This window comes from Lacerta agilis, chromosome 6, assembly GCF_009819535.1.
Source record: "Lacerta agilis isolate rLacAgi1 chromosome 6, rLacAgi1.pri, whole genome shotgun sequence".
NCBI classification, from domain to species: Eukaryota; Metazoa; Chordata; class Lepidosauria; order Squamata; family Lacertidae; genus Lacerta; species Lacerta agilis.
The window spans coordinates 72,757,194-72,768,500 of NC_046317.1; the positions used below are offsets into that span (position 1 = coordinate 72,757,194).

Consider the following 11,307-nt stretch of genomic DNA (forward strand, 5'->3'; position numbering starts at 1 on the left):
CAATCCTGAGCTTTTAAACCTTGCTTGCAACACTCACACGGAATTAGTCCTTCCACGAAAACATTCACAGTCGAGTGAGTCCAACTTCTGTCGTTCTGCAAAATCTTAAGCCGCTTGAAAACCCAGCTCTTGGAAACCACATAGCAAAATCCACTGCCTGCAAAATGAATGATCAATCAAACAAACAGCAGGGGGCTCCTTGTTGCTAATTAGTGGCAATCTGTCAGGTCTGATAAGCCCATGAGAGGGAAAGGCTGAACTGTCAAATACCTGCAGCTCAAACACTCATCTGCGGCTTAATACAAGGAAGCCCAGGAGAGATTTCTGATGTCCCCATAGGCTCAGCCCGCAGTAACCTGGTAATGCTTGTTATACAGACTCCTCCCTTCATTCAGGTGTGAGGAAAACAGGAAGCACCAGGTAAGTAGGTGGAGCACAGAAAAGATGTGTCTGTAGGTAGCAACCTGTTGGAATCCTGAGACTGTGCTCATTTCAAAGTCCAAGAACCACTGAAGTCAGGTTGAAGGTCCTATCCAGGTAATGCAAGCTGTCTGGCAAGTATATTTAGAAAACTATTGTTGTTGTTGTGTGTACATTTGGGGAGCTGTTATGGCAGAGAACGTAAGCAGTAGTGCTCTGTTTGGAAACAGTCCAGACAGTGGAATCCTATAATGCCTACTCAGAGATAAGTCCTGTTGAGTTCAGTGGATCTTACTTCCAGGTAAGTGAGTACAGGATTGCAGCTTGAAGATTGTGGCACACAGACTGGGGTGGGGGATTTTGGTATGCAGGAAGTATCTCACTGAACTGTCTGGTATATCGGACAATGAGGAAACATTTCTGTTTGCTTGCTGTTTTCTTTTTCTTTATCTGTATAGCATGAATGGAGTAAAGCTTGCAAATTGGACAGCAAACTGAAGTTCTTTTGGCGGTGGGATAAATTCAGCAGGGCTAAGGATCTTTATGGCCAAAAGAATTCCAGCTTGCTGTCTTAGTTTAACCAGCCTCACAAGGTGGTTGTGAAAATAAAATGGGTGGGGAACAGAAGGACCATTTAAGCCAGCCCTGTGCTCCTTGGAGAAAGGGTGAAATAGAAATATAACAATAAAGTTGTCTTTATGTACTGTCCTTTGGTAGAATCCTGTTAATCCTTTCCCTGGCGCTCCTCTGTCTGCTGCTCTGGTCTGCGGGAAGAACTAAATTTCTGTATGGCATCTAAACCTTGTTGGCTTCTCTTTAGCTCCAGTCCTGACCTGAAGCTGCCTTTCTGGCTGCATCCTCTTATGTTCCCTTCGTGCAATATTAATGTCAGCTTCAGCTGTGCCTAGGCGCCGCCTTCCTTCAGAAAAAAGCACTTCTGCTATGCCAGGTTGACAACTTTGGCTTTACCTGTTCGGAGCTACAATTCCCAGCACAGTCAACAAACTACAGTTCCCAGGATTGTCTGGGGGAAGTCGTGTACTTTAAATGTGTAGGGCTGTCTTCAACATAGTACTAAGGTGAATGTACTACAGTAAAAAAGCTTCTTTCCTTGTGTGGTGTAGCATTCTCCATCTTCTTCCCCATGCACCCCCTAAATCTGGTCTGGTGATTATTCCAACCCTCTGGAGCAATTTGGCAATGGCATGGGGCAAGAGAAGATGGGGAAAACATCTTGCACTAGCACTAGCCATTGTATTAGTTTGATGCCTCCCAGGGTCTCAACCGCAGCGCTCTTCTCATAATTGTTTTCAAACAATATTAAAGGGCACAGTTCACTTTATTATTAGAATATAAATCACAACGTTGTACCCTTATTTCAGCATGTAACCATCAATAGCAATATTATGACTGTTTCATTTGGGATTAACAAGCAGTTTATGGGGCAATTTCTAATACAACTGTATGGCATCCCTTAACAAAGGTCTGTTCACATCTTGTGACACATGAATCCAAATATAGGAACATAGGACGTCTGACTACTGGTGTATCTAGCTCAGGTGTAGCCAATATAATGCCATCCAGGTGTGGTGGACCTCCCATTAATCCTGACCATCGGCCATACTGCCAAGACCAACACATGGCAGGCACCACATTGGCTATCCCAGATCTAATTCAATATGGCCTACACTGGCAGCAGCCCTCCAGGGATTCAGATGGGATCTCTCCCAGCTCTAACTGAAGTTGCTAGGGGTTGAACTTGGCACCTTTCTGCAAGCAAAGCAGATGCTCGATGAGTGACCTATCGCCCTTCACCAAGCAGCTCACAAGCTATGCATTGTTGCTTGCCAACTACCTGACAGCTAGCTTGTTCTTGTGCTCATGGCCAGGCAGCAAAATCAGAAAGGCTGTTAAGCTCCTTGTGGCCTGCACCTGGCTTGATAGATCACCAGTGAGACAGGCCAGCCTCATTTCCATGGGAGTTGTTGGGAGACAGCAGATAAACATTGCATGTTTCTACCTGCTGTGTTGTTACCACTCGGCTGTTGGGTGGTGTTTGAAGTTGCTACAGATGTCCTATGAGCAATGTTGGAGAACTGAGTCAAATACACCGAGCCTGTATGGAAACCCAATTTAATAAGTTGCAGGTGGAGATAGGGAGATCGGAGTAGAGCTTCTTTCTAAGGTGTGCCAGTCACTAGGTGAAGGAAAGATGGGTGGTTTTTTTTCTGGTTCAGAAGGAAACAGAACCCGCAAATGCAAAGGACAGCAGTAGCATAGGAGTGAAGTATTCAACTGCAGAAAGGGCTGAGAAGTTTAGAAATACTGGTGCATGATCATGACAAAATGTGATTGTTCTGCTCAGTGTGCTCTAGCTGGGGAGAAGAATGCTCTGTTTCCCATGTGGCTGTCCTGCAGGTACTTAGTGTGTGGATAAAGAAAATAATGATGGCTTTCACAGCACTGACACTGATAAGGGTACAGGATGCTTTCTTTGTCATCCTGGCCTACTTTGCAGTTCAGGAAGGCGAACAAGCCTCGGCTGAATTTCTTGTTAGCAGGGTCTGGCTTTAGAGTTCTTGCTTTGTTTTCTGGCAGGGCACTTGTGCCTTTAATTACTAATGACAGGCAGAAACCCAGCTGGTGTGTCTGTCTCTCCCTTTACTGCATGGAGGTGCAATAGCAGGGAAAGCGTTCTCTGGTAGAGCTGTACTAGAAAGCAGCAATGACCCTTGTGGATCTGAAGTTCCCTTATGAGTGTTGTTGCAAACATTTTTCAGGAATTTGAATCATCGGCCTTTTTTACCAGGTAATTTTAGGGATGCAGGTGGCGCTGTGGTCTAAACCACAGAGCCTAGGGCTTGCCGATCAGAAGGTTGGTGGTTTGAATCCCCGTGACGGGGTGAGCTCCCGTTGCTCGGTCCCAGCTCCTGCCAACCTAGCAGTTTGAAAGCACGTCAAAGTACAAGTAGATAAATAGGTACCACTCTGGCAGGAAGGTAAACAACGTTTCCGTGCGCTGCTCTGGTTTCGCCAGAAGTGGCTTAGTCATGCTGGCCACATGACCCGGAAGCTGTAGGCTGGCTCCCTCGGCCAGTAAAGCGAGTTGAGTGCCGCAACCCCAGAGTCATCTGCGACTGGACCTAATGGTCAGGGGTCCCTTTACCTTTACCTTACCAGGTAAATTTAAAATTGGGAGCCCTGGGTATTACCTCTGAAAAGTATGTGCTCCAGTGAATGTAAAGTTTCAGTGTGCTCAGGTCCAAGATAAATACTAGGTGTGCTTATCTGTGCATTTGCAGCCTGTTTGAGTCACTGTGTGCTGTCCCCTTTGATCTGCAATTCAGGTCCTGTGTAACTCTTTATAAAATAAAACCACTGTGTTTTCCAATTCAGTATAACAGTAAATCTAAAAAAGGCTCTAACCTTTTCTCCTTTTGGCCAAAGTAGATGAAATTTATGGGCACAGGAGCCCCTTCAAAGTGGTTTAAACACACCAAATTGCAGGGTAATTGGTCCAGGGCCTTTTTGTTGCAACATCCACTGTGGGAGGCTTGGGGGTTTGTTTCATGCTCTCTTACCTTAAAATAATTAAGAAGTAGCCAACTGGTGTGTATTCTTGCTTGTACATTTAAAAAAAAAAAACAACTTTGTAGTTTCATGCCAGCCTTTCTTTCTGGTAGGTATTTGGGAGCCAGCGTGGTGTAGTGGTTAAGAGCAGTGGACTCATAATCTGGTGAACTGGATTCATTTCCCCGCTTCTTCACATGCAGCTGCTGGGTGATCTTGGGCTAGTCACACTTCTTTGAAGTCTCTCAGCCCCACTCACCTCACAGAGTGTTAGTTGTGGGGGAGGAAGGGAAAGGAGATTGTTAGCCGCTTTGAGACTCCTTAAGGGGAGTGAAAGGCAGGATATCAAGTCCAAACTCTTCTTCTTCTTCTTCTTCTTCTTCTTCTTCTTCTTCTTCTTCTTCTTCCAGTAGGCTTTAAAGGCCTTCAGATACGTTTTTGCAGTTTTCTGATGGGCTTTACAATGTGTCTAGAATGCCCTCATACAGATGTAACTTTCTCTTAGTAAGATTTCATAGCCAGGTAAGATACTTGCTTGTCCTATCAAAATTTAGGCCTCCTTTTGAGCCTTTTATATAGCTTAAGTTCTCGAGCCTGGGTAGAGTTCTAAAGTCCGACTTCCATGAGACTCCATGACTCTGAAGACAGATAATTTATTAATGTGATTCACTGACTTCATAGCTCTGGCTCACTGGAAGCATTCCTTTCCTTTTTTATCTAAAGGTTCATACAGAACTATAGTCACTGATAAGCTCATGACAACATCATCAGCTGCCTGTGTAAAAAGTCAGAAATGCAGAAAGTTGAGGTGGCTTTCTTGAGAAATTACAGTGGACCTTGGGACCTGTTATTCTGACTCCTACCACTTTCTATCCTATAGCAACAGAAGGCCTACCGTCTATCTGCTCCTGTGTTCTGCTCTATTGAACCACTGCCATTTTTAAAGAGTGGGGTAGCTCACTGGGGTGTCTTCTAGATGTTGTACTCCATCTCCCATCAGCCCTAGCCAATGGCCAGGAATGATGGGAATTTCAGTCTAACAACATCTGAAGAACATCAGATTGGCAACCAGCCCCTCGTTTAAGAGTATACCCTCAACATTTTAGCTCTTGGTGTTGGAACCTGTCATTTGACAGTCTTCCCACAGCCCCAGGCCTGGGATCTAGCTATGGCTGAATTTGAACCTGCAACTAAGCTTGCCAGCTTCTCTGCTGGCCACTGTAGCTGTGTCTCTTAAACTGGGTCACAACAGGAGCGCGGTCACCATGCAGTTATATGATAAATATTAAGAAATGGTTCCTCAAATACATGTTTGGGTTAAAAGTGGGCCCTGGATCTGAAAAGGTTGAAGATGACTGTTCTAGAGTACTCTGCTGGAAGTTCACAAATATGCCGTTCTGCCACAAATGCATGTTGCTTTCTTTATGGGTGCAAACTCCAGGCCTCTGATGGCTTTGTCCAGCATGGAGATCCAAGCAAAGATCCAACTGCAGGACTTTTGCTTGTCCTGCAGTTGCTTATAAACCAGGACATTGTCCACAACAATGTAGCAACATGTGTGATTTTACACAATTGTGAACATGCACACTATTTACAAATGCTTTCCAAAGCTGCCCTCAACACTTTAGGCGAACATAACTGTTGAGGACAGAGAGGGGAGCTCTAACAGTTTCTGTGCTAGGGGCTGTGAGCTTGCCTGCATAGCTGCCAATTAAATTGCACCAAAGAATGCTCAGCTCAGCAGGTTACTGTGGCAAGGGGACTGTCTCATGACCTTCTCTCAGCTCTGAACAGCATGGAGCTGACAGAGGCAATGAAGTTTCCAGAGTCAGCCAGGGCCCCTTCCCCCTGCCTCTCTAGGAATCACTTTATCCTTGATATGTGCAGGATAGGAAAGGTAAACACCTGGATGGAGCTCTCTTCTGCCGTCTGCTTAGAAAGGGAAGCCTGGTCCTCATGCTGGCTCAGTTTGGCTCAGTGTAGATTCCAGAGGGCCTTATGAGATGCTTGGGAGCAAGATCAGCTCCCTCAAATTGCTCAGCAGAGGTGGGTTTCTTTCTAGGGAGGGAGGCAATGTGAAACTGCCCCAAATTTGCTGGGTAAGAAGCAGCTTTCTTTGCTGTGTGTGTGTGTGTGTGTGTGTGTGTTGCTCTTCACATGGCTGTGGACATTTCCACGGGTTCATGGATTTTGTGTGTGTTCACATACAGTAATTGTATAATGGTTGCAGTGGAGCATTCTTTTCCCAACAGAGGATCACTGTTGTAGGTAAATGGCGTTTTTTCAGGATACAAAAGTTTCACTGCTGGACGGTGTCTTTTTGTATTCTGCTTGCTGTGGCTATTGCATTCTGAAGCGCTGCATAGACTTAATTCATTGTAGCATTAAAGAGAAAGATCCCCAAGTGCAAGCATTTGGCTGATAGAATGACCCCCTCTTCTCCCCCCGAATTCTGTCCTGGGGTTCTCTCAACCCTCCCAAGTAAGCCCCACCGAGCTTGGTTGGACTCTTGCATATCTTACTTCCCGAGACACGCATTTAGGATAACACTAGAACACTCTGTATTTTTTCAGGACACAAGTCATGTGCCCAGCACTTTGTGTTAGCACTCATGTGAGCTCCTTCACAAAAATGGAGGTCAGGGATGGAGCAATTGGGCACAATGGGCATAGCCAAGGCAGGGCAGGGAGGGCTACTGCCCCATCAATAAAAATACATAGCAAACTGAGGTTCTGCCGCCCTAACAGAAATCCTGGCCATGCCCATGACAGGCACAATCCCAATTTCTCCTTTCTCCTTGACCATTTTGAAACACTTTGGACATCAGACCCAGGCTCTATATAGTGTAATGGAGCAGTGTTCCTTTTAAAATATTATGGGACAATGTGGGTAACAAATACCCTCTTTTTCTTTACATCAATGCATTGCCGACTGTGGCTGAACAAATGAGCACAGCACACAGGATGTTACAAAATACACACTTGTTCTTATTTTCTTTTATGGAACGTTGCAGGGTTGAAAAGTCTAAATGAGCACTGCTAAATGACATTGTGTACCAAATAAATCAAGTCCCTGTGATGTTACTTCCTCCCCAGTAACCATTTATAGATTGTCAAGTGAGAGCCATTTGAAAAAGATGAACTCACGAAAGGGGGAGAAACACACAGAGACATTATTTAGACTTTGCTTTCAATGAGGCTCTTTAATAAGAAATGGAAATGTCAGGACCTTGGTGTCCATTAGTAACTGTTGGGGGAATAAACTGCTGCCAGATGACATCCTTGAGAATTAGTCATAGAATCGCAGAGTTGAAGGAAACCTCAAAGGTCATCTAGTTTATCCCCCTGCCACAGAATGCAGGAAATGCGCTGCTCCAGCATCCCTGGTAGGTAACTTTGGGCAAGTGGTCTTGACTTGCTCTCTGTTATCATGTCTTTAATGGCTGCTTTGTTGTAGTATATCACATCGTGAGGAAAAAGTTGAGTGCGCAACTGGGTGACCTGAAACCCAAGGATTTGAATGAAGATGAATATTGCATGTTTGATGTACAAGTAGCTCTACGCTTAATTTGACTGTGCCAGTTCCTATAAAATAATTCCATGTGGCCACTTCATACCAAAAAGGAAGTAAGCCATTTCACATACTGAAGGATAACTGCGATTGGGTGTGCTGAGTTATTAAATCAGTAGCCAAGATGATTCTCTTCCTACATGATGCCTTATTTCAGCACTGGATTATTATTTTAATTGCACATCTTATTACCTATTAATTGGGAGTGGCTGTTTACCTTAATGTTTCCACATGAATTGGCAGTGGTAACTCTCTGGTTCCATTTGTGGGCAACTTCCTATGTACCTGTGACTTTTATGCTACCATGTCCCTTCACTAGTTCCCCCATTCATTTTTAGACGAAATTAAATTGTTGTAGATGGCTGCTCATATCAGAGAGAGCATTATGCTTCCTGTGTGGAGGGAAATGGGTGTCTGGAGTAAGAGTGGTTGTGGGCTGACTCACTCCTGATTCTACAGGGAGCCCCATAGAGCAGTGTTCCCCAACTTTGGGCCTCCAGCTGTTTTTGGCCTACAACTCCCATCATGCCTGACCACTGGCCTTGCTAGCTAGGGATGATGGGAGCTGTAGTCCAAAAACAGCTGGAGGCCCAAGGTTGGGGAACACTGCCATAGAGGATGCCACATATTTTACTGCCCCTTAGCTCTTCCACTTGTTCCACATACAGTTGAGGTCAAAGCAGTTGTTTGTCCATTTTGCTATGGACTGTAATAGCGACTAAGGCTTCTGCCTATGCTGTCCATTATGTGTTTTATGTAAAATAAGCTTGTAATGACATCTTCAGTGTAAGAAGAGTGCATCATGATTACTTAATTTGTGTAGGTGTGTAGTGTACTGGCACAGCCAAGGGGCATCAGTGCATGGTTACTATAGACATTTGAAGTCTTCTTAACAACTTCTCGTGACTTAATTATAAGGTTCAAAGCCTTTCCCATGAATAATGTGAGTGCACACTGGGTGACTCATATAAAAACAAAGTTGAAACATGGATCAACACTGAAATTGCTCACTCTGCCGAGGTGCAAGTTTCTTCAAGTATTCTGTATCTTCCTGATCTTAATTTCTTGGATGTCAAGGATGGAAACACAGCAAATTAGCAAGGCTGTCACATTGGTTGAATTGAGTGGATTAATATATATTAAAAACATTTAATTGATTAAAAAGGTGCCCTTGATTTAAATTTTACAAACATAGACTTCCGGCGGCGACGCCATTGCGGGTGGTCGTGGGCTGCTTCGGCTGCGAAGCGCCCAGTCCATCCCGGGGGTTTGGAGCCCCGCTACCGCAAAGCGGGGCTCCGGTGGGGTGCGGGAAGAGCGTCCCGCACCCTGGGCTCCCCGGCTGTGCCCGTTGTGGCTCCGAACCCTTCCCTCGCTCCCCCTGTAAAGGGGGAGTGGGGGTGAAGGGACGACGGAGCCGGGCTATAGGGGACATGCCCCAACCGGGATGTAAATGCGGCGGCAAAGCCTGTGATGAGCGTCTAAGTTCTACCTGTCTTTAGTGAATTGAAAGAACCCGGTGGTTGTGAGTATTTGATTGATTTTGATTGACTTTTATATCTTTGGAACGATCCGGGGGGAAGAGGAAAAGGAGCCTGCCTCCCTCACTTCGGGAGAGAAAGAAAATAACCAGTTTGAGTGACTGCTGCTACAATAATGGATACAAAGTGTTTGGAATTTGAAAACTGAGACTGCTGAGATTTCCCTTTGGGGATTAAGTGGGCAGAAAATATCTCCTTTTAAAGTTCTGATCTTTACACTCTGGCTTCAGAAAAAATGGCGATGGGAAATTTGGACTGACGTGGGAAACAATTGAAACAAAGGAAGGAAGAGACAGGAACTGAAATTTGACACTCACCCTCTCCTCCAAAATGCTGGACTTCGTGTTTGAACTTGTTTTGAACTCTGGTCTAAAGGAGGAAGAAATGTTTGCTGTCTTGAGGCTGGAACTGCTTAATCGGAAATTGCAAGTCTTGAGTGGAATTATAAATAAAAAGAACTTACTTCCCACAGAGGAGGCTTTTCAAAAGTTTTACACAATGGAAGAAAACCTTGGCAGAGAGTTAGGAGGGGTACTTGAAGGATGGTCTGAAATGGCTGGGCGACTCCGGGAAAAGGAACCGTTTTCTGGGGGTGGCAGCCCCGGAACGGGAAAATTTACAATATCCAGACCCCGAGGTGGGAGCTCGGGGGCATGGGACATGGAATTAAGATATCTACAAGAAGAAGAAGTATGGTACAAAGAAACGGAGGAGCCTAGAAATGGTGTGATGTGTACCCTGAAACTTGATGCAAGGTCTGTTGTGAATACTGCCTGGATCTGTGGACATTTGGTAAAAGAAGACATCTCGAGGATTGGTTCCGGCGAAAGACAGAGAAAGACAATGGACAGAGGGGGGGTGGGATGAAGTACTAAATGTAAAATTCAAATGGTCTGCTATGGTATCTGAAATCGGAGAGTGAAGCTTGTTAATTATAAGTTTATTTTGAATAAGTAAGGGGATATTGGATTTTAAGTTAAAGCAGCATGATAATGGACAGAAGAAATAAGTTTAGTTTTTATAAGAATATTTTGTTAAGATTTACGATATAATAGGATGATGAAGATAATTGTGTTATCTTTAATCTAAGTTAAATTCTTTTTTATAGAGAAAAGGTGTTAAGAAAGTAAAATATGGATTTAAAACCGAAGGTGAAAAGGCAGGGGAAGTCAAACGTCAAGATTCGGAAATAGAAATTTTTTTTTGCTAGGTATATAAACAAGAAGAAGAATCCTGGCATTATGTGTATTTGTAATTGTTTTGTAGTTGTAGGTGTGGGTCTGGGTTTGTGTTGTATTATGAAAATGCTAATAAATTCTTCTAAAAAATTTTTTTTACAAACATAAAAAAATAGAAGGCCAAAGGGCATTCCCCCTTTCTCTTGCATAGGCAGACATGGCTTTTCCTGCGATGCCTGCTATGACATTTGTGTGCATCCTCTAAAATCTAATTGTGGTGCTTCGGAACCATTGTTTTAACTACATGTAAATTTCATCAATAAAACTGATTTATCAGCTAAAAGCAATATAATTAATTGGCTGGTGATACAGTTGCTGAATGTTCATTTCTGTGGTGTCTGTTAAAAATCTCATGCTTAGAGATAGGGCATTAGATCTAGGCAAAAAATAGAAGCTAGCATAGGTAAATCAGTCTACTATCCCTAGCCAATTAATCTTCTGTATACTGCAAGCAGAACTAGTCATTACAAGGGAAGCACAAGATTCCGAAACTTTGTCTCTTAACACCAAAATGTTTGTGGGAGGTTCTTGCACAGGAGAATTGAGTAAAAGCAGGTGCTTAGCTGTTCTCCTGCCTAGTCATTCTACCCAGCAGGTGTGGCCCAACTGGATTTAAACCTCTCCACACACCCAGTGGCTCTTAAAATGGGAAACTGGCCTGTCCAGGAAGATGGCTTAGGGGAAACTATTTTGGTTTCTCTATGATAGTCATGTATCTGTTGGCTCTGTGTCATTTGCAACCTCTTGTTTTCAGGAAGCCATTATTCATATGTCACTGATGATAGCCTTCATACCAGATGAATCTCCTAGTTATCTTGGGTGACACAGAACCCTGGAATCAGTAACTTCCGATGTGTAAAATCATCCATCATGCATTCCGTCAAATGAGTTTAGGAAGCAGGAAAGTCTAATATGTCTCCTATCATTGGTGGTCTCCTTAGGCTTCAGGAGGAATCATATCACAATGG

The 11,307-nt window shown here is 44.0% G+C and overlaps 1 protein-coding gene across 5 annotated transcripts in view; it reads left to right on the forward strand.

The window, feature by feature from the left end:
• The first annotated feature begins 319 nt into the window (after nucleotides 1–319).
• LPIN3 (lipin 3) overlaps nucleotides 320–11,307 on the forward strand; it is a 40,875-nt gene continuing 29,887 nt past the window's right edge. For 2 of the 5 annotated variants that reach the window (XM_033153402.1, XM_033153406.1), the window contains exon 1: nucleotides 427–537. The gene's annotated coding sequence lies outside the window, so the exon portion shown is untranslated. The other 3 variants (XM_033153405.1, XM_033153404.1, XM_033153403.1) reach the window with 3 other exon arrangements.